Raw genomic sequence first — 21,507 nt, 5'->3', positions numbered from 1 at the left:
GTGGAACTCTTTAAATAGATTGGATCTTTAAAGTGGTCTGGTATTTGTTTAAAAGGGTACATTTTTATATTTGGGGTGTGTTATGAACTTTGCCTTTTAAAATAATGCAAAAATGCCCTACGCTATTCACTGTCTTTTCAATTTTGTTCTTGTTTGGAAAAAAGGAGGAAGTAGTTACTACTTAAGGGCAAGTATTGGTTTCAGATGCACGCACGCACACAACACACACAGAAATCCACAGCTGCACTTAGGGAATTTAGGACTGGTTAATTTACATATTATTTAAACGTATTTTCTGACTTCAGACTCCTGGTTCTAATAACTAGGCGTTTACATTTGCAATATTAGCTTCTATGGGAAGAGAGCGTTCTCCCTCTTACTCGTTATTTCCACCTTAAAACATCTGCAAAGGCTCCAGGGGAGCCGCCCACACTTGAGCCCCTCCCACCAGGACAGGCTTCCTCCGAGTCCGGAGCTGAGAAGGGACCCCGACCTACCGTCGGAGGCATTGAGGACCCGAGGACTCTCAGGTAACTCCGGGAACCGTAAGCCGCGTTTACTCTTTCCCTGCTCCCTGCTGTCTCCCACCCTCCTTAGCTTCTGCTTGGAAGGAAGAAAGGACGGAGGGGAAACCTCGCTGCTCTAAGAAGTCAGCAGGTCCTCTGCCTTTTGAAATAAAACACACATTAGGGACCTCAGTTTTCTTCTAAGCCATGCAGATTTGCCTTCCCGGGTCTAAATGCACCGTGGAGTCCAAGGATAAGGTGTTTCTTTGGGTTGGAGTCCCAGAAAGTTAGCGTTCAAACCGGCAGTGAGGTGGCGCTTATTAGCGTTCCACGTGATGACACCCAGCGGGTACTGGTCCCGAACTCGTGCAGCAGCACGCGGGGCTGTTTGACAGCCCTAGCGATCTGGATCGACACACTTTGTCGACCCAACTTTTAATTTCTAAAAATTGGTCATTTTGGTTACTTAAGGAAGGTTTTCCTGGCTATTTAATATTTTGCAGAATTATGCGAAAGAAGATTATTGAAAAATTAATTGTAAACGGACTGGTGTTCTGATGATCCGTCTTTCCCTAATTTACTTGGCATGCCAGAAGAAAGAAAAGCTCAAAACTAGATACTTGAAAAGATTTAATCAAATTATATAGTTAAATTTGAGTGTGGATATTTTAGTATTAAAAAAACAGAAAAAAAATTTATTTGACTTTGAAGTATCAGTGGATGAATATATCTGTCTCCTATAATTTATAATCATTTTAGTCTTAAAAATAAATTCGCCTACAAAAATAGAACAAGAAATACTCCTTATATGGGTTGATGATGTCAGCACTTGTTCAGCTAAGGCAGATGGAGTCTTGGAGGCATACTGTTTGAATGAGTGTCAATTCTAAAGTTATATTTGCCCATATAATTGGGGTTCGAGGAGGATTTGTATTTTTGTTTCTCTTTGTTGCGTAAATTTGGCATTGTAGTTCAAGGGATATTTGTAGAGGTTTGTAGTGAAATAAGCTCTGTTAAGAATTTTAAAGTTACATTCTAGAGGTCCCTATACCTTGCCAATCAAGTTAAAGGTTGGGATAAGGAACAGGTATTTACTTCTTTCACCGAGCTCCGGAAGAGTTAAATTTTAAATTAAGCAATAATTGTGAAATGCATACAGAAGTGTTTAATGTGCATTTGCTCAAAGTCATTTTACAAACTTCCCATAGGGGAAGCATATTTTTTGAGATAAGGCATTGCATTTTTTAACGTACGTTTAAAAAGTAAGTTATTTTGGCGGGCGCAGTGACTCATGCCTGTAATACCAGTACTGTGGAAGGTAGAGGCAGGCGGATCACCTGATGTCAGGAGTTCGAGACCAGCCTGGCCAACATGGTGAAACCCTGTCTCTACTGAAAATACAAAAATTAGACGAGCATGGTGGCATGGACCTGTAATCCCAGCTACTTGGGAAGCTGAGGAAGGAGAATCGCTTGAACTCGGGAGACCGAGGTTGCGGTGAGCCGAGATGGCACCACTGCACTCCAGCCTGGGCAATAGAGCAGGACTCCATCAAAAAAAAAAAAAAAAAAAAAAAAGTCATTTTGAAGTATTTTGCATTTATATTTAATTAGGAAAAGAAAAAAATCATTAAATAGATTTTTAGCAACTTTTAAAAATGTTCATTTTATAGAGGTTATCTGGCTTATGTTTTTAACCCATTATCTTTTCTAGTGCTGCTACTTAGAAAGTAGTCATAAAACCAAATCATCTATGTATTAGAAAATATGTTCCAGGAATAAAAAAGAGGAAGGCAGTATTAGTTGTGGTTCCCTTCCTCTTGTTTGCTTTTATTGACTGCTAGTTTTTTTTCCTTCTTGCTTGCAGATATTATAGCTTTAGTTATTTTTAACCTTTCCTCCCTCCCTCCCTCCCTCCCTCCCTCCCCTCCTTCCCTCCTTCTTTCCTTTCCTTCTTTCCTTCTCTTTCTTTTTCTTCCTTCCTTTCTCTCTCTTTCTTTCCCTTTCTTTTTTCTGTCTTTCTTTTGTTCATTTTTTTCTTTCTTTTCTTTTCCTTGCTTTTTTGTTTCCCATCAAAGACACTTTCACAATCTTGTGACAAGTATGGACCCCTCCCTAGAATAATGCACATTATGCCATTCCAACACACACAAATTTAAAAATATCTTTAAGAAGTTCACAAATCACCAAAGACAATTCATATTACATAAAAATGCGGTATTTCTTAGAACTTCGGACTTTTCTGATAATATAAAATTATTAATTAGAAAATCATTTTACTTATAAGTAAGGAACTAACAGTGGATATTGCAGCACCCACAGAATTATTGTATTCATTGGTATTGTAGAACTCCAAGCAACTTAATGTAATGGAAAAAACTGCTTGCCTGGAAACCAAGTGACCTGGGTTCTAGACTCAACCCCAATAATAATTAACTGTACAATATTACACTTTACAATTTTCTATAACACCTGTTTTTTTGTTGTTGTTGAATGCAGTAAGTGAAACATAATAGGAAAATCAGATGTAAGTTATTTTTATTAGATTGTGGGGTGTCTATATTTACTAATTTTATTCCAAAATTCCTAATAAAATTTCCCAGAATGATTAGTTTTTATAATATTATTGTTTATTATAAAGATAAATCACACTCACTGTTTAAAATTTTGTTATAGAAAATTGCAAGGAAGAAAAAGAAAATATTACCTGTTATTACCCCAAGGTACTTTTAGAATGTAATTCAATCATTAATTCAATCAATAAATATCTATTGAGTACCCAGTATGCATCAGCACAGAGACAGACAAGAAGCTCATGTATATGCATGTTTATACATCTAGATATTTTTCTATACATATACTTACATGTAGATTTACAAAATTGTGATCATACTGTTCATGCTGTTTTGTAACATGCTTCTCCCTTATTCATGAAATATGCCATTAAAACATGATTTTTAAATAATCATGTATTATTTTTTATTCACATCTTTTAAAACTATTATTAAGTCCCTACTGTGTGTAATGCAAGTAATGGCAATCTATCAATGAGCAAGAGAGTATGGTTCTTACTATATGAAATTTTTAGTCTGTATGTAGGTTGTATTGGCCAATTATTTGTTGTTGGCTGTTTAGATAGATTACAGTTTTCCACTATTATAAATAATTGTTGGATATTTAGATTGATATCAGTTTTCCTCTATTATAAATAATATTTCATCTAGAACTTTTTATATGAATGTTTGTATTAATTTTTGTTTATTTACTTAGATTCTTAAAAGTTTATTTTCTAGGTTCTAACAAAAAATTTACTACTTAACAAGTTGTGAGACAATAATCCAATTACTTTATCTCCTTGAAATGCTGTCTTCTCAGCTGTAAAATAGAAATAATAATAATTGGATATTTTGAGGATTCTCAAAAATAATTAGCAAAATCTCATGGAATGCTAGTGATTATTTTTGACATTTTGCTCTTGAGGAATATGGTATCCATTTAAGAGCAATATAAGAGAGTAGAGTTTTCTATGTCAATACCAAGTGTCATCATCAAACAGAACAAATGACAACAAATCTAACAACTTGGATAATTGTTATATGAAAATGATATCTTTTTAAAATTTACATTTCTTTCTTAAACAAAGTTGAACAATTTTCATAGTGGCCACTTACATGTCTATGTTTGTGACTTGCCTCTTTCACTGTGATTTTTTTAAAATTTCTGTTTTAATTTCAAATATGGTAGATATCAGTGGATATGACTTACATAGTAATAGCACTTTTGGGGTCCCCAGTAACTTTGAAGAATATTAAGAATCTTAGCAATATAGATGAAATTTTGAACTGGAAGTAGAAATTCTATAGACTTTGTTTTTCTCAGTTTTGGAGGGTTATTTTTAGTGTTTCCTGAAATTTTTCCCTTAAAAATGGGCAAGAAAAAATGAGAGTAAATTATTTTTATTCTGAGAGACTAATAGTTTACAAAAGATGGGAAAACTGAAGAGAGTTCAGAGATGATGGCCAAAACTTAGCCCCAGAGACATCTGGCCCGAATAATGTAAAGAAGACATAATTTGGACTAAGGGTGGTGTGATGACTGTGTATAAATATAAAGTTTTGTAAGGCTAGGTACAGTGGCTTACACCTGTAATCCCAACACTTTGGCAGGCTTGAGCCCAGGAGTTTGTGATGAGCCTGGTCAACACAGCAAGATTAATTAAATTTAAATTTAAACAAAATCAGCTGAGTATAGCGGCATGTACCTGTAATCCAGCAATTTGAGAGGCTGAGGCAGGAGGATCATTTGAACACAGGAGTTTGAGGCTGCAGTGAGCTCTGACAGCACCACTGCACTCTTCTTTACATCATTCAGGCCAGGATGTCTCTGGGGCTCAATTTTGGACATCGTCTCGGAACCCTCTTCAGTTTTCCCATCTTTTGTAAACTATTAGTCTATTAGAATAAAAATAATTTACTCTTATTTTTTTTCTATGCATTCTCACCCATTTTTAAGGGAAAAGTTTCAGGAAACACTAAAAATAAGACTCCAAAAATGAGAAAAACAATGTCTATAGCATATCTACTTCCAGTTCAAAATTTTGCCTGGGTGATGGAGCAAGACTTTGTTTCTTGTTCAAAAAAAAAAAAAAAAAGTTTTGTGAGGAAAATAATATTCTTGGGGTTGTGAACAACCAACTTAGAGAAAATGAACTTCGGTTCTGGCCAACTCCTTGTCTTCTACCCCTTGACTAGTAGGACAATAAAGAGTTGGGGGAACAGAAGGAGGCTTCCGAAGTTCTTTCAAAAGAAGACAGCAAATAGATCAGAGGTTATTCTGGTGTTGTGATACCATTACTTGCCTGATAAAAAAGGATGCATTATATATTTGCTGCTCTTGCTGTGTGATTCTAAGTTTTTTTTATTCTTTGTGATTCTTAGTGCAAATCTTACAACATACCTTGAAAATAGTTTACCTTTCCTTATACAAGAATAAAATAAGCATAAACAACTGAATGCTCACCATGAGCAGGTTTATAAAGCTACCCTACCAGTCTAATCACTTATTAAATGAATTCAAATGAGCTTAGAGAAATTCAGCAGACACCTGATGATGAAAGTTATCAGCGTCAGAATTTAGCCACCACTCCGTTGAAGATGACAGACCAAATTGGCCCTCATTTTTCCTCCCACTCCTTCTTGGCATATACAGTTGTGAATCAACTGCTCCCTTTTCCTCAATCTTCTTCTTCATTTGCTTGGCTTCTGGAGTCTTCAGAAAAAAATTAGATATTTTAGGTAACAGTGTGCTTCTCATTAGTAAACAAATGTACGTAATAGGTGCTCTTCTGCAGTACAGAAAACTCATGTGTAATACTCAGCTTATACTTGCTTAGGTTTTTGTTATTTAATTTACAAGCTGTTTTCTCATTATCTAGCTTGAAAAAAAAATCAGAGGCCCAGTATTTATTATTTGCATAGGCTTTGTGGTAGATAAGGAGATTGCTTACGAACTTTGTTTATTCCCACAATAACTGTATAAGTTAGCAGTACAGGTATTACTATGAACATTTTACAGATGTGAAAAACAGCTGTTGAAAAGTCAAATTCTTTTTGTAATGTCTGCCTTACGATTTCCATTTTGATGTATTTAAATGCTTAAATGGATTGGTTTATATTTTTAGTTTTGATGTGCATTATTTGAGGTTGTCAAACTCTTTCTATTGGAGTTAACATCAGAGCAGTTATAAGAGAAGGCCCAGGAAGTCCACTTGTCCTGGTGCTTGTTTCCATAATAACTCAATTTTTCTGCCCTTATAATTTGATTATTGATTGATGTAATATAGGAGGTTGTGCAACTTTGGAACTATATAGTATTTTGTACAGTAATATGTGTACTGCTTTAAGAAAATAAAATATATTACATTTTATCTAAAAATACAAAGTAGACACATTTCATGAGTTATATAAAAAGTACTGGTTTTACCAAAGATTTTGCTTTCAGGTTGGTAGTAGAGAATTTTCTTAGAATTTTCTAAGTATAACCTATAGAACCTATAGCTCTTTCTGGCTTTTATTAAACCTGGCAGTAGGCATAAAGCATTTGCATCAAAATGGTTACTCTGACCTTGGATTTATCATTAATACAAAACTTCATTATTATTTTACTCTTCCAAATAATTCAGTAGTTTATGACAGAGCAGATGCTCCTTCTCAGGGGTAAAACCCAATGTGAGTTATATACTTGACTTAGTATATATACTATCATGTTGTAATAAATAATGCATAATAAATAGATCAGGTTTTAGGGCTGGTTACAACTGTACCGCTAGAAGCATTAGGTCAGTATATGGTTTCTGAATTTCAGTCAGTAAATTGCCCCACATTTTTACGCCCACAGCTTTGACATGATAAGCAAGTTAAATGCAGTACACAGGCAGTAAACAGGGGTGTTCACCCCTTGCGGAAAGAAAAAGCATTTTTGCAGAATTCTTGGATCTGTAAGAAGAGACAGTGTCTGCCTGGGATAGTCTAGAGGCAGATACATGATGTTTTAAGTATTTTTTTTCAGGCTTTTGCCTTTTATTTGCTGAAACAAAAAGGCAATTTACTTTGTGGACTTTTTTCTTTTTTAACATGTAATTGTTGCAATAGTATGAAAGTATTGAAAGAAACAATTTGGAGCAATTATGTAAGAATTTATTGAAAAGCAATCAGGGAAAATTGCCTAAAGATGCACACAGTTATGGAATCATTCCGTATAGACTGCTGCATCTATAAATATGATCTCTTAATATGCATTAGCCACTGTTGTGTCTACCACAAACCTCAAATAAGTTATCAACTTCCTTTTCATTCAACTGCCTTGAAGAAAAGATGGATAAATTTAAAATTTGCTGACGTAAAGAACTTAGATCTCAAAGAGATAAGGAAATTTCTGTAGTTCACGTTCAATGATCAATGGAAATACATGTTCAGATAAAGCTTTACAATCTGTTGTATCCTTGATTCTTAGAAGATGCCACTAACCTATCTTAGAAAGATTTGTCACAGCAACAATTCTAATTTAAAGAGGCTTCTTGATAAATTAAAGATTAAATTGCAAAGCTGTTTGATGCTTACATATAATCTATTACTTGGTACTTACTTTTTGAGCCAGTGACAACCAGAGATTTGTTTTCAAAATATATAAAGCTTAACAATGTTTACGTGGATTTTTTTTCCCTCTCCTCTTTATTACTGTCTGTATAGATGCCTCTGTTGTCAATGAAGAGCAGTAAAAAGAAGAATCAAATTTGTGAGACTCATTCACCATTTGCAGAAAATCTTACAGTCTGTTTAAAATATGTTTTTGGTTGAAAAATTTGATTTGCTTGATCAATATCTCATGTATTAATAAGTATTAATAAGCTATTAATTTATATGAATTGGTTCCCTAGTATGAATATATACCCTGTGTTAATACAATTAATCAATATGAATTAATTCACGTAAATCATTATTCAATATACTATATATTACATATTAATATGCCTTAATAATTAATGTTTATTAACTGTAACTATATATTAATATGTGTTAATAAGGTCATTATTTAATATGTATTAATACATAAGATATTAATCAACCAAGCCAATTTGTCAATCTAAGATGTAATTTAAACAGATAGCAGGAATCTTCAAGCACTTTTTATCATCACAATGAAAAGAATGCTCTCATATAAATTTTAAGTTTCTGTGAAAAAATAATTTCTAGATAACATTATATTAATGCATATAGTATACTTAGAAAAGTAGTGGGAAAAGAACAGGTATTGTATAAAGCAATTTAGATAATACACATTCTTCTTTTTCACTTACCAATTTTACCTTCTACGTCAAGAAATGCAGATGTTAATGTCAGTCAGTAATTTTTGGTTGCTGAGCAGTCTGCATTTATTCCTTCACTAATTCAGTCTGTTTTAATTAATAACAGCTACATGCTAGGCACTGTGCTACATTTAGGGCATACCTGGGTGAATAAAGCAGATATAGTTCATTCCGTCTCAGTGGAGACAGGCAATAAGTATACAAAAAGCAGATAATAAATAGTACAAAGGGAGCAAATGGACTTCGATGATAGAAAGTGACATGGGAAGGGGCAATGGGAAGGGCTCTCTGAGGCATAGAATTGAAGCAAAGATGTGAGGGATAAAAAGCCACCTACGGGAGGGGGTGAGTGGAGTGAGAATGGCATGGCTCATGCTACGAGTTCCAGTCAGAGAATGGCATTTGTCAATGAGCCTGCAAAGAAGCAACTCAGAAATTAGATGGAAAACCAGGGATTAGGGTGCTGTCACAGGAGGGATGGAGGGAAAATGGTTCTAGAGAAAACAAAGAGGTCGAATAAGATGACGATGGAAAAGTGATTACTGCATTTGGAAATTTGGAGATCATGGATGATATTGATTAGTGCACTTTCAATGGAGAGGTGTGGGTAGGCAGAAGAAGGAAGTGTAAATGGGATGGGAGAGATGCGTGGTCAGAAAAGCTAGCTCCTGGATACAGGGCAAGCAAATAAACCTTTGGAGAAATCTGTCGGTGAAACACAGCATCCAAATGGAGACATAGCAGGGAAGAGGAATATGGAGTAGGCAGAGAGAGCGTAGCAGGTTTGCCAATTCGATTATCCAGTTGAAAGTAAAATTTTATGATTCAGGAAAGAGAGACATGACCATCAGAATAAAGCCCTTGAGGAGAGGGATTTTGTATCCAGGGAGCCATGAGTGGTGCCAGGTCTGCAGCAGTAAGAGGAACATTGCCTCTTTTGTTGCAGGGAGAAGGGGAACCCAAGTGCACATGCAGGGGAATATGCAGATTTGGTGGTGGGAAGATGAGAAACTTCCCTCTAGTGTTTTCTGCTTTCTCAGTGGAGGAAGATGAGGTCTCTTGCTAAGAGTGGGAGTTGGGGTGGAGCGAGAAACTTGAGTGGAAGAAAGGAATAGAACGACTTTTGCCAGTGGGAATACAAGTTCACCAAAGAAACTCAGAAAGATGCCTTGCAGTGTCAAGAGCCTCTGTGGGTTTTGAAAATAGGAACTTAATTTAAAACTGGCCTTCCAGGGTATGTTGTTTTTCTGCAGCCATGTTTAAATGCTAAGAGCAAAGAAGCTAGATGGTTCCTCTAGGGTACGAGTTTTTAAAGACAGAAAGAGAAATGGTGGAAACCCATAAAATGGACAACCGGTGCACTAAGCAAAACAAAATCACCAACAGCCAAAACCAAAACCAAACCTAAACAAAAATCCATGAAAATGAATGAGTCTATAGGACAGAGATCCCTTTATCTAAAGTAATTAGTGACTAGTAGGGAGTAGCCCATAAATGTAGGCGGGACTTGAGCCTTCCTTCTTTCCAAACTCTTTGATTCATGACCTGGCCTGTTGCGGGGCCTGATTCTCCACTTCGGTGAGGCCTACTTACCTGCTCCAGGAGCCATCATTCCAGGGTCTTTTTTCCTTCATGTTCCAGTTAGTAGACTTGTTGCTATTGTCCTCTGAAGTTCTGAATGATTCACTGTTTGCCGCCCTGCCTTTTTTGAACTCCTAGCAAAGTACTTGTTTCCTAGCTGTAGCACACTTTGTGCTCCCTGAGATAAGGGTTTACAGACTTTGAATCATTAAAATTCTACAATGTAAAGATGTGTAAAACATTTTGTGATGATAATAGACTATCCAAAAAGAGGATCTTTCACAGCCCTGCTATCAGGATATATTTCTTCACCCTGACATAAATCTTTCATTCTGCGTCGAAAAGTCACTTCCTTTTCTTTTCCAATTCTTAAGAGTTTTAGAGAACAGCTGGTTACCATGATCAAAATGATATCTTTTCAACGACTAAAATAATATTATTGAACTATTGACTCATATGTCCTCAAAGTTAAAAGAAAAAACCCTTTTAAAATTTAAAAGTCCATTAGCCATGTCTCATAAATCCTCTTCACATAAAAATGCTTTAGTTTTACACAGACGAAGGCCAGGCTCCTCCATGGATGGAGGCAGTGAGTCTGTTCGGGTCAATCAGGCAGCCTGGTGAGAAGAGAGGGTGCTTTTTGTGTTCAGATGGACTCGAGTCTGAACTGCGCCCCTCATCTGCTTCTCTGCCTGACACTAAGTAGCTGCTGCTTTTTCCTCCATTTCTCCCTACCTCCCGGAGACATTCCATGAATTGGAAAGTCATTCTGCACTTTATTCCTGGCCCTGCTCCTATTTGTCAGGCTACGGTTTAGCTGCAGCTGTCTTACTTCCTCCTGTCCAATATCTCATTAGCAAAATGAAGGGGAGAGTATAACATTGTTTTTGTTAATTTCCTATTTTCCAAAGAACCCATTGAGGCATTAGGTCTCATCTGCAGAAGCTCAACTGAAACCTGCTTATTGAGTTTATTAAAGTCTTCTTGACACAGCTCTTCAGCTTGTTACTCAAAGGTAGAGGAAACATAAATTCATTCTGAAGCCAATGACAGCACTTTCAGTTCATTTCAACCTAAGTTTATTATATGTAACCCTAAATATTCAGGAAGTGCCACACGTTCACTATGATGCTAGCAGAAGTAGGTGGTACAAAAGGAGCTTAAAATGTTCTATCATTTTACTCTGTATAGTGATGTAAGTTCCTCTGTCCTCAAAAATTTTACATGAAACTTTGGAACTATGTTGAAGTACCCCACAGAAGTAGAAGGGGAAAAATGTGCTGCCACACTCCAATGCACACAGAACTTTTATTTAAAGGGCCTGAAGACTGCCATGACTACATGTATTTCAATATGATTGGCTTTTTTTTTTTTTTTTTTTTTTTTGAGACGGACTCTCACTCTGCTGCGCAGGCTGGAGTGCGGTGGGGCAATCTCGGCTCACTGCAACCTCTGCCTCCCAAGTTCAAGCAGTTCACCTGCCTCTCATGTAATCCCCTGAATAGGTGAGATTACAGGGCGCACCACCATGCCTGGGTCATAATTAGCTTTCTTTAAAAGCCAACATTTTATTTCATATATTTTAACGTGATACTCTTTAAGGGGGTCCCTAGGCTTCGCTAGATTGCCGAAAGGATCCATGGCACAAAAGAAAATTAAGAGCCCCCAAGGCTACTCTTCTTAAATGCATGTAATCTATTTACACTTAATCCTGCAAAAGACTAGGTTTCTTGTGAATTGCCATCACAGTGTCCTGAGGACATTTCTCAAACTTCTTATGACCTGAGAAGAAAATGGTAACCCTGAATTCCTCTTACATGTTACCCAGTTCAGGATTTGTAGAATGCTGGTGTTGTATTTAGTGGGTGAACTTTACAGTAACACCTGGAAGTGATGTACACCCTTTTGTGCTTCCACAGCTCCTGATGTATTTTATCATCAGTTTATTCCTCTTAAAGATCAGAGTAATTCCATATTTTAAACTGCCAGATCAATCTCACCAGCTGTTGGAAATAGCTCCTGTGTTCATTGAAAAGCAAAGCAAGCCGTGAATGCTGATAACTTTGTCCAGAAATAAAATGGCTCTCATTAAACGTTTAAGCCAGTTTGATGGTTTTCCTGGGGGTTTTTCCTGAACTGTTTACCTTAGAAAAAAGATATGGCTTTCCTTGCTGTGGAAACCCTGACTGACTCTGCCACTTAAAAAAAGGCAGCAATTAAAGAGGGAGTGGAACTCTCAACAAAACACAAATACTCCCCTGGAAGCATATTTTTAAAACGTCCAGTCTAGAGAGAAAAAGCTGTAGAAGTTGTGCTGTTGTCAAAAAACACTTCTTTTCGTAGCATTTTGTGCCACATTGTTACATATATTTAAAAAGTGTTAATAAGTACATCACCATTGTCCGTTTCTTTTAAGTAGGAAGCAGAACATTATTATTCTATACTTTCTGAAAATGCACATCATATATTTAACACCTATCAATGTGCTATTATTCCATAACGGTCTGTGTGGGAAGAGGAATTTTTTAAACAATGTAATATTTGGAAGTAAACAATTTATAACTATGATTCAAACCTAGAAAATTACAAAAGATGAAAGTGATTCCTTTTCGGCTTTATTGGACCAATCCCAAGGAGAAATTCAGTTGTTTTCCGCACATTCGTATCTTGGGTCTACCTTGTCCTTCCGATCAATAACTTGGTAACTTAAAATTTTAGCCAAACTAAAATTACAGATATATATTATTTTAATTTTGCCCCAGTGTGTGTGGGGGGCAAGTGGGGCCGGTCGAGTATAAAGAAAGTGAAGAGTATGTTCAGTTTCAGCTGTTCTCCTAATTGGGTAACTTGGTGAGGTTTATTTATATCTTGAGGACTCAGCTTACAAATCTGTACAATTAAGTACTTTCTAGGTGGTGATTATGAATATTTCCTCCTACTCCAAAATTTCTTGACCTTAAAATATGACCAGAATGGCCAATTGTTTTTGACCACCAAGAGGTGAAAGAATGGAAAATAACAGCAAACCAGAGTGGTCAAAGAATGAAACTAGAACGTTGGCTTGGGAACTAGGAGACATTCTTGCTTCGTTTGTAATGCACTATGTGAAACTGGGCCGGCCAGTTTCCTGATCCTTAAGATGGACAGGCTTATCTGGATTAGCACCTCCCAAATGTGAAGTGGTTAAAGGAACAACGACATTATCCTTGTGCTTCATTTATGTAGTGTGTGTGTGTGTGTGTATATATATATATTGGTGGGGGTTTGGTTGGGGGCAGCTTTTTAAATAATCAGATGAGGGGATCTGTTCCATCTTAAAGGAGCTATGCTCTCTCCTTTCTCATTTTTACCATCCTAGTTGAGATGCATATCATATCTTTTTTTTTTTTTGACACAGAATCTCACTTTGTTGCCCAGGCTGGAGTACAGTGGCATGATCTTGGCTCACTGCAACCTCCGCCTCCTGGGTTCAAGCAATTCTCCTGCCTCAGCCTCCCGAGTAGCTGGGATTACAGGTGCATGCCACCACGCCCAGCTAATTTTTTTGTATTGTAGTAGAGATGGGGTTTCACCATGTTGCCCAGGCTGGTCTCGAACTCCTGAGCTCAGGCAATCCACCCTCCTTGGCATCCCAAATTGCTAAGATTACAGGTGTGAGCCACTGCACCCAGCTACATATCATGTCTTAGATCAGATCTGGACATCTTTGGCCAGTTTGATCCCTCTCCTCTAGCACCTCTTTTCTTCGCTAACAATTGTATGCTGCATTGTTTAACTGCTATGACTATGTCATTAAAGCATGTTATGGGCTGAATTATGCCCCCTCCAAATGCATACACTGGACTCTGCATCCCAGAACCTCAGAATGTAAAAGTATTTGGGGATAAAGCCTTTAAAGAGAGCATTAAGTTACAATGAGGCTGGTAGGGTATGTCCCAATCCGATTTGACTAGTGTTCTTAAAAGAACAGGGAATTTGAACACACACAGAGACACCAGGGGCCTCTGTGCACAGAGGAAAGAGCATGTGAGGACACAGCAAAAAGCAGCCATCTGCAAGCCCAGGGGAGGGGTCTCAGAAGAAACCAAACCTGCCAGACTTTGATCTTGGACTTCCAACCTCCAGACCTGTGAGAAAATAAACTTCCATTGTTTAAACCACTCGGTCTGCGATACTTTGTTATGGCAACACTCGCACCTAACACAAAGTGCCACTTTCATCATGCCACCTCCCTGCTAAGGCTCTAATAACTCTATTGCTCATTGTGTAATTTCTCAGAAACTCTCCATGTGCTTCAGAGTCTTTTGTAAAGTGGAAAAATGACGTCGAAAGAAAGAGTATTCTAGGACCAGCACAGCCCTTGTTAACCCAGATGACCTGGGAACTTTCTTGTTCTTCCTGAGACAGTTATTCTTTTGTAGAGACTGGGTTTGGGAGTCTGCCTTAGTTTGCATTGTCAGTTACACAAATTACTTACCTTTCCAAACTTGTTTTTTTAAATCTCAAAATTAGTGATAATAATCCTTATCTTGTTACAAAAATTTAACAAGATGGTATATCTAAATCACTTAACAAAGTACCTAGTATGTGGGAAATGTTTAACAAGTGTGAATTTTCAAAATTAAGTATTTGTATTAACAACTGCTAAGATATCTTTTAGTTTCACATTCTAGATTCTATAAATGTAGTCTACTTCCATTTGTTTCTCAAGAGCTCTTTATGACCTAGGCAGTTTTCTCCAGTACATCAGACAAATTCCCAAGTGTGCTTATTCATCCTTCAGTCAGTAGTAATTGAATAATCACTCTGGGCCCAAAAGGAATACAGGGAGAAGACAGAACTTCCTTTGTGCTGCTCACAGCTGTGGGAGAGTGACACGTGCATAATGGTAGTCTAGTACACAATATTGTGATAAGAGATTTCAGGGAGAGGTACAAGGGTCCTAATCTAATAGATAAATTAAGAGATGACTGACTTTAGAGAGTGGATTTATGCAGAACCCTGAATGGCAGATGGATATGATCCTACAGAGATATGGGTTAGAACAGCACCAGTGAGAGCCTGAGGCGGGATGGAGTGTGGCCTTTTCCTAGAGGAGATGTTTCCTCTTCCTCTTACTATAGATCTAAGCTCCTTCACGTTCTCAAATGTCAGATCAGTTACTTACCAATTCTCTACCTTAAACCCCTGGAATCTGTCCCTTCTCTGAAACTCTAGTATGCATTTCATATATGCTTGTCTATGTAATTATAATGAGCTTTCAAGAATACAAATTTAAAAATTAAGAAGCTGTGACTTGGGAATACAAATGAAGAGGGAAAACCTAAAAGGAATAGTGTGGCTATCAGCCAAATGGCACACCTGCCACTACTGTGGGACTTAGTGCCAGGTTCCATACCATTGGGTTCCTCGCTCAAGACACAGACAGAGTTAATGATTCTGTGCCTTTGTGTCTGGAGTCATGCTTTTACATTTCCTTGGGAACAGGGAGCTGTTCCTATAGTAACTGAGAGTATGGTTTGAGAGACATTTTTAATATGAAGCAGCTCATTTACCCATCTGAATTCCAATTGCTTCTTTATTCCTCTGTGCCTGTTGGCAATATCAAACTCTCTGTATAGTCTTGGTTTACAAAAAGAAAAAAAGCGCCATCAAAGTAATTTAAAAATTTAAAACTTTAGTGATGCCTTAGTAACAGTATATCTTTATAAGAATGATGATGGTGAAAACATAGTAATATAATGCTCTTTTTGCTTTTAGAATATGTTTTCATATCCAGTATAATGGAGAAAGCTTTGAATTTGGCAGCAGACAAGTTAGTGTCCCAATATGTTCTACTTTAAAAAAAAAATGGATCAAAACAACAGTATTTCTATTAAAAATTCATTTTGTGTATGAAAATGTACTTGGTCTTTATAAAAGGTGCTCGATGAATTTGCCTACTTGAATCTCTTAGAAATCTCCATAGAGGCCTGGTGAGGTGGCTTACTCCTGTAATCCCTGCACTTTGGGAGGCCAAGGCAAGTAGATCATTTGAGGTCAGGAGTTCGAGACCAGCCTGGCCAACATGGTAAAACCCCATGTCTATTAAAAATACAAAACTTAGCTGAGTGTGATGGTGGGTGCCTGTAGTTCCAGCTACTTGGGAGGCTGAGGCATGAGAATCACTTGAACCCAGGAGTGGAGCTGAGATCATACCACTACACTCCAGCCTGAGTGACAGAGTGAGACTCTGTCAAAAAAAAAAGAAATCTCTGTAGAGTTAAATGACTTGTATAAGTTGAGGCAGTTTGTGGGGAATGATCATCAATTTCATGAACAATAATAATAATAATAATGATTATTTTGTACATTTATGGCCTTCCAGGTACTATGCTTGGTGATTTACATGTATTTCCTTATTTCATCCTCCCACTGTCTCTGTGAGGATTAGGGACCATTTTCCCCACTTACAGATGAGGAAACTGAGGGTCAGGATCCCACAGATAGAGAAAGGAGGAGGCAAGCTTGAACTTGGGTCATTCTGGCTGCAGTTGAGAAGTTGCTGACACTTAAATGCTGAACCTTTTAATATCTCCACGTGTCTATACAATGAAATGGAGGGAAAGAGAAAAGAATCTTCTGCATTCCTATCTCTCTTTCCTCCAGATGTCACGACCCTAACAATATCCCCTCCTTTTACCCTTGTCATATCACTGTAGGCACAGAGAACAGCAACAAAACACTCTAGTCTGGGTTTTTGTTTCTGTTCACTTTTCCTGATAAGTCCATCTCGCCTCAACAACGTAATTAAAAGTTTTAGAAAGATCACACACTATTGAACCTTCATTGAATGCCACCAGTTGCATTGCATAGGCAAGTATCTGTTGAAAAGTCTATCCGAATTCCCTCTCATTCATGTTCTGAAAGTTTCTAATTACAGGGCAGGGAAAACAAAAGAAAGAAAGAAAGAAAAACCCTGTGAGTTTCATATCTTTTACTTCAGACTTAAGAGACTGTGTATACTCACCAAGACTGGTTATTTAGCTTAGTTATAAGAAACAAAGGAACAGAAACCCTGCTATTTTATGAGTACTCATGATAATGGTTGTGCAAACTAGTTGCAATAAGGTTTCCAGAACTGAGCTAATTCTGGGACAAAAACCATTTTCCTACTGTTTCATGTGGCTGGTTGGACAGAAATGCCTTAATTTTGCAGAAACCTAAAATATCTGCTGCTGCTGTTAACAGTTATGAGAGAAAAAATGATGGATGAGTGCCTATTCCTAACTGGAATTGAAAATGCAGTCACTGTCTGACAATAATGGCTATGATTTTATCCTGAAGGAAGTGATTCTAAGTAATTTCTCATAGGACTTCTTTGTTTATTCCTTGAACATAACTGTGGAATAACATTTATAAATTAGATCTGTTCACATGTATTAAATTTTTAAAATAAACTTTATTCTGAAATAATTTAAGAAATCACAAAAATATTGCAGGGTTCTCATGTACCCTTCATTTAGCTTTCCCTAGTGGAACATCTGACAACCATAGTTCATTATCAACACGAGGAAACTGACATTGGTTCAATGTTGTTAATTAAACTACAAACCTTATTTGGATTCCATTAGTCTTTTATATACGTTCAATTTTATCCAGTGTGACAACCTCTGCCTTTTGATTGGAAAGTTAAGTCACCCACATTTAATGTTATTGGAAGCATAGTTGGATGTTCATCTTCCATTTTGCTGTTTTCCATATGTCTCTCTCTCTTTTTTTAGAAATTCTTCTGTTCTTTATATTAAATAGATATTTTCTGGTGGCCCATTTTAATTCCTTTATTGATATTTTAATTATGTTTTTGAGTCATTTTCTTAGTGTTTGCTTTAGGAATTAAACTATATGCCTTAATTTGTTATAGTCTACTTCATATCAATAATATCTTGATTGCAGTAAAATACAAAAACTTTGCTTCAGTATAGTTCTAGTCCCTGAGCACTCCTCCTGTTTGCTATTATTGTCATATACATTAGACAGGATTATAACTTATTGGTATGTAAATGCTATGCCTTTTAAAGAAGTTGAGAGAAGAAAAGGAAATGTTTATGGAATATTTTATATTAATCTACATATTATCTATTTATATTTGAAGAATATAGTATTTATAGAATATTTTATATTACCTACATATTTACCATTACTATTAAATAGAAGAGACTTCAGAGAAATAGTAAATAACTGATCTGATGTTTGAAAATGTCAAAGAGCTATTTACTGGTACCCTGTATTTCTTTCTATAGATTCAGTCATGGTCTGGTATCATTTCCTGGCTCTATCTCCTTTCTTTTGTGCTGTTCTTTTCACACATATGTGTGTGTGTGTGTGTGTGTGTGTGTGTGTGTGTATGTGTGTGTGTGTGTGTGTGTGTGTGTCTGTGTGTGTCTGTGTGTGATAATTCTTCCCAGTTTTGTCAGTGTGTTTGTTTTTCTAGGAGATGATTTCCCATGTTCCTCATTCTGCCGTTTTGGAAGTCGGTTCCCCCATGTATTGGACTTTAAAGTAGGAGCTTTGGCCAAGACCTTAAGCCATAAGACTTAAGATATACAGTACTAAAATGGATAGTGAAACAAACAGCCTGCTCTTTATGTTTTAAAGAAAGCAGAGGGACAAGGACATTATATAAACCTAAAACTTACCCACTTCACAGTTATAAAAGCATTGAAATAGAAGAGCTGAGGGAGGAGCTTCAGAAGAGTTCTGTTGCTGTTTTGTTTTGGAGAGCCCTGATGTGAGTACAGCCCCTCTTCCCTTGGGGTGGAAATCTGGAGAGGGATATGCTTACTAATCCCCAATCAAGAGAGGGGTTTTAAGGAGACCACTGAGAATGTTCATCAGAGGGTTTAACATTTGTCTTCTGCAGGAGGCTGGTGACTAGTCATGCTTGGGAAATATGAAGGACACAAGTAGCTGAATAGAGAGTTTCATTTAGGAAGTAATTGCATTCTCAGTGTTTGTTGGAAGAAAGAAAATACGTATGAGTATTGTCCATGGACTAAAGAGAATTTTGGGAAAAAGTCTTAAATCCTATACAAGGGGTTTGCCTGGTAGAGTGAAAGAACCTCAGAAAAAGAAAACTAAGGGGATCACAAGATGCACTGGGGCTGTGGAAGAAAACACAAGCCCCCAGCTGGAGTAGAGATGTATTTGTGCATGTCTGAAAACACAAGGAAACAAATCTCAAAAGCAGAGAATCTCAGAAGAATCTTCAAAAAGCATCTGTGAAAGACAGACTCAGCTTTAACATGCACCAGGCCCAGAGATCACAAAACAGCTTATAAAAGTACCGCTGAAGTAATACTTTTCCTGCCCCTATTCTTGCTCTCTCTGCATCCTTTTCCAACTGTAAGCATTTAAAAACCAGAGTTATCAAGTGTGGCAGGGCTCCACTGTAGGCAGGGGAGGGGAAAAGTCAATGACCTCACCCTTTTTTCTTGCAACAAGCTCTACCTTGAGCAGGAGAGAGACTTTAACTCAAGGAACCTGGCATTTCAATGTCTTCAGTGTCTGGTTAATTCTTTTTCTCATTTCTTTTTCCTTTTCTTCTTTTCGTACGCAAGTTAACAGCAAAGTTCTGAAGCGGCCTGAGGTTTCATCAAGGTGGGAGAAGAGTTAATCCTGAATGGAATCAAAGAACAAAAGAAAGTTTCTTTACGATTAAATGCCATGAGTCATGTTTGTTTGCTCTCTAGTTATCTTGCAGTTCCTAACCTGGTGGTTTTACACACACACACACACACACACACACACACACACACACACACACACACAGAGAGAGAGAGAGAGAGAGAGAGAGAGAGAGAAAGGGGGCAGAGAAGCGAGAGAGAGAAACTAGACTTGGACAGTTAGCCATCTGAAGCCAGTTTCTTGCTTTTGGCTTTAATATCAGGAGAGTCTCCATCCAAGTCTTGCTGTAGGATACAGTAGTGGATAATAGGAGGTGAACAGAGTGGTTATGAATGAAGTTGCTGGAAATGAGAAGAGGAAACAAAGTTGCTGACATCAAACTTTGGGCCCCAGCAACAGATTTCCTCTAAACATTTTGAGTACTAATTTCACCCCCTCTGGAATTTCATTTGTTCTGCTTTTTTTTTTTTTTTTTTTTTTTTTTTAAATAAGCAGCGAGAGAAATTTAGCATCATTTGACATTAAGAATTGTTAGGGATAAGAAAGAGAGACATCGAAGGAGAGTGTAGAACTATTCTGTGGATCTCTTTTATGCATAAACCTGGCACGACTTGGAATAATATCATTCATCCAACCATTGGACAACTCTTTATCCTGCATCTACTATATTTTAGGCACAGTATTAGGCACTAGGGATGCCTCTGTTCGTAAGATAAATATGGCCCCTAACTTAATGCATCTTTAGTTCTCCCAGGAAAGGCAGACATTGCACGAGTGGAAGGAAAGGCTTGAAGGAGTTCAGAGAACACACGAGACCAATAACAGGCAGACCAAATATACTTTGCAGGTCACAGAAGGGTTCTCTGTGAAAGTGACGCTGAAACTGAATCCTGGAGAAGGGGTCAGATTTAGCTAGGCAAACATTAGTTGCCTAAGAGGTTCGACAGGATCTGTCACGGCCTATATTTCCAACCTCATCATGAGCCACTTTCACATTTGCTCACCGTTCCCCAGCCCCTTGTCTTCTCTCACTTCCTCAAACTGCCTGCCTGGAACATCATCTTCGAAACCCACTCTCTCCACCCTCTGCATGGCCGGCTCCTTTGTAGTGCTCAGCCTCAGTTATCCTTGTTTCTGCCTTTGCCTGTTTCCATCATTTTATACAACTCTGTTTCCGATTGATTCTTTTAATTTTTGGATTCCTTGTTTTCTGATTGCTTTCTAGAGATGCAGTCTCCAAGAGGGAAGGCAATGTATCTAGCTCGTCACTTTTGCCTCTCCAGTCCCTTGAACAATGTTTCACACGTGGTAGTTATGCCTTAAGTGTTTGCCGAATAAATGAATGAAGAGATAAGCTATGGCCCTGAGTGGGAGAGAGTTTGACACATTTGAAGGAAAGAAAACCATTTGGCTTTAGCATAGAAAGCAAAAGGGAGAGTAGTGATATTGGGCTGAGGAAGTAGATGGAAATTCAATTTTGCAGTCTTTTGTGCTAGTATTCTTCAAATTGCTATTAGTGAGTCATGAAATCAATTCAGTGGGCTGTTACCAGCATGTAACAAAAGCAATAGAGTAAAATCAGGGTACATTGTACTTAGTAAAAGTATCACATCAAACTTACTTCTATATTTTTAATATATGTCTGTGTATATGTTTCTGTATCATATTGAGATATGCAAAGATTTCCCCATTTTGGTTTGCAGTAAACAGGTATAAAAGCCACCATGCTAGACCATGTTAAGGATTTCTGATTTTCTGCTAAGGGAACGGAACCACTCATTGATGGTATTTTTCCAGAAGAGTAGGTTTCAAGGTTTCCTTCCAGTTGGAGACGTTAATACTAATAAAAAGTGTTACTACTTTTAGCAACGTGTATGCATGAAAAATCAGG

At 37.3% G+C, this 21,507-nt stretch overlaps 1 protein-coding gene across 1 annotated transcript in view; it reads left to right on the top strand.

Moving 5' to 3' along the window:
• The first annotated feature begins 424 nt into the window (after positions 1–424).
• Positions 425–21,507, top strand: part of PLA2G4A (phospholipase A2 group IVA) — a 147,012-nt gene continuing 125,929 nt past the window's right edge. The window contains exon 1 of the mRNA XM_032291137.1: positions 425–530. The gene's annotated coding sequence lies outside the window, so the exon portion shown is untranslated. The remainder of the gene's footprint in view (positions 531–21,507) is intronic.

Source organism: Sapajus apella, unplaced genomic scaffold, assembly GCF_009761245.1.
Source record: "Sapajus apella isolate SASKATOON/1434 unplaced genomic scaffold, GSC_monkey_1.0 scaffold25, whole genome shotgun sequence".
NCBI lineage: Eukaryota > Metazoa > Chordata > Mammalia > Primates > Cebidae > Sapajus > Sapajus apella.
This window is presented reverse-complemented; position numbering and strand designations above follow the sequence as displayed.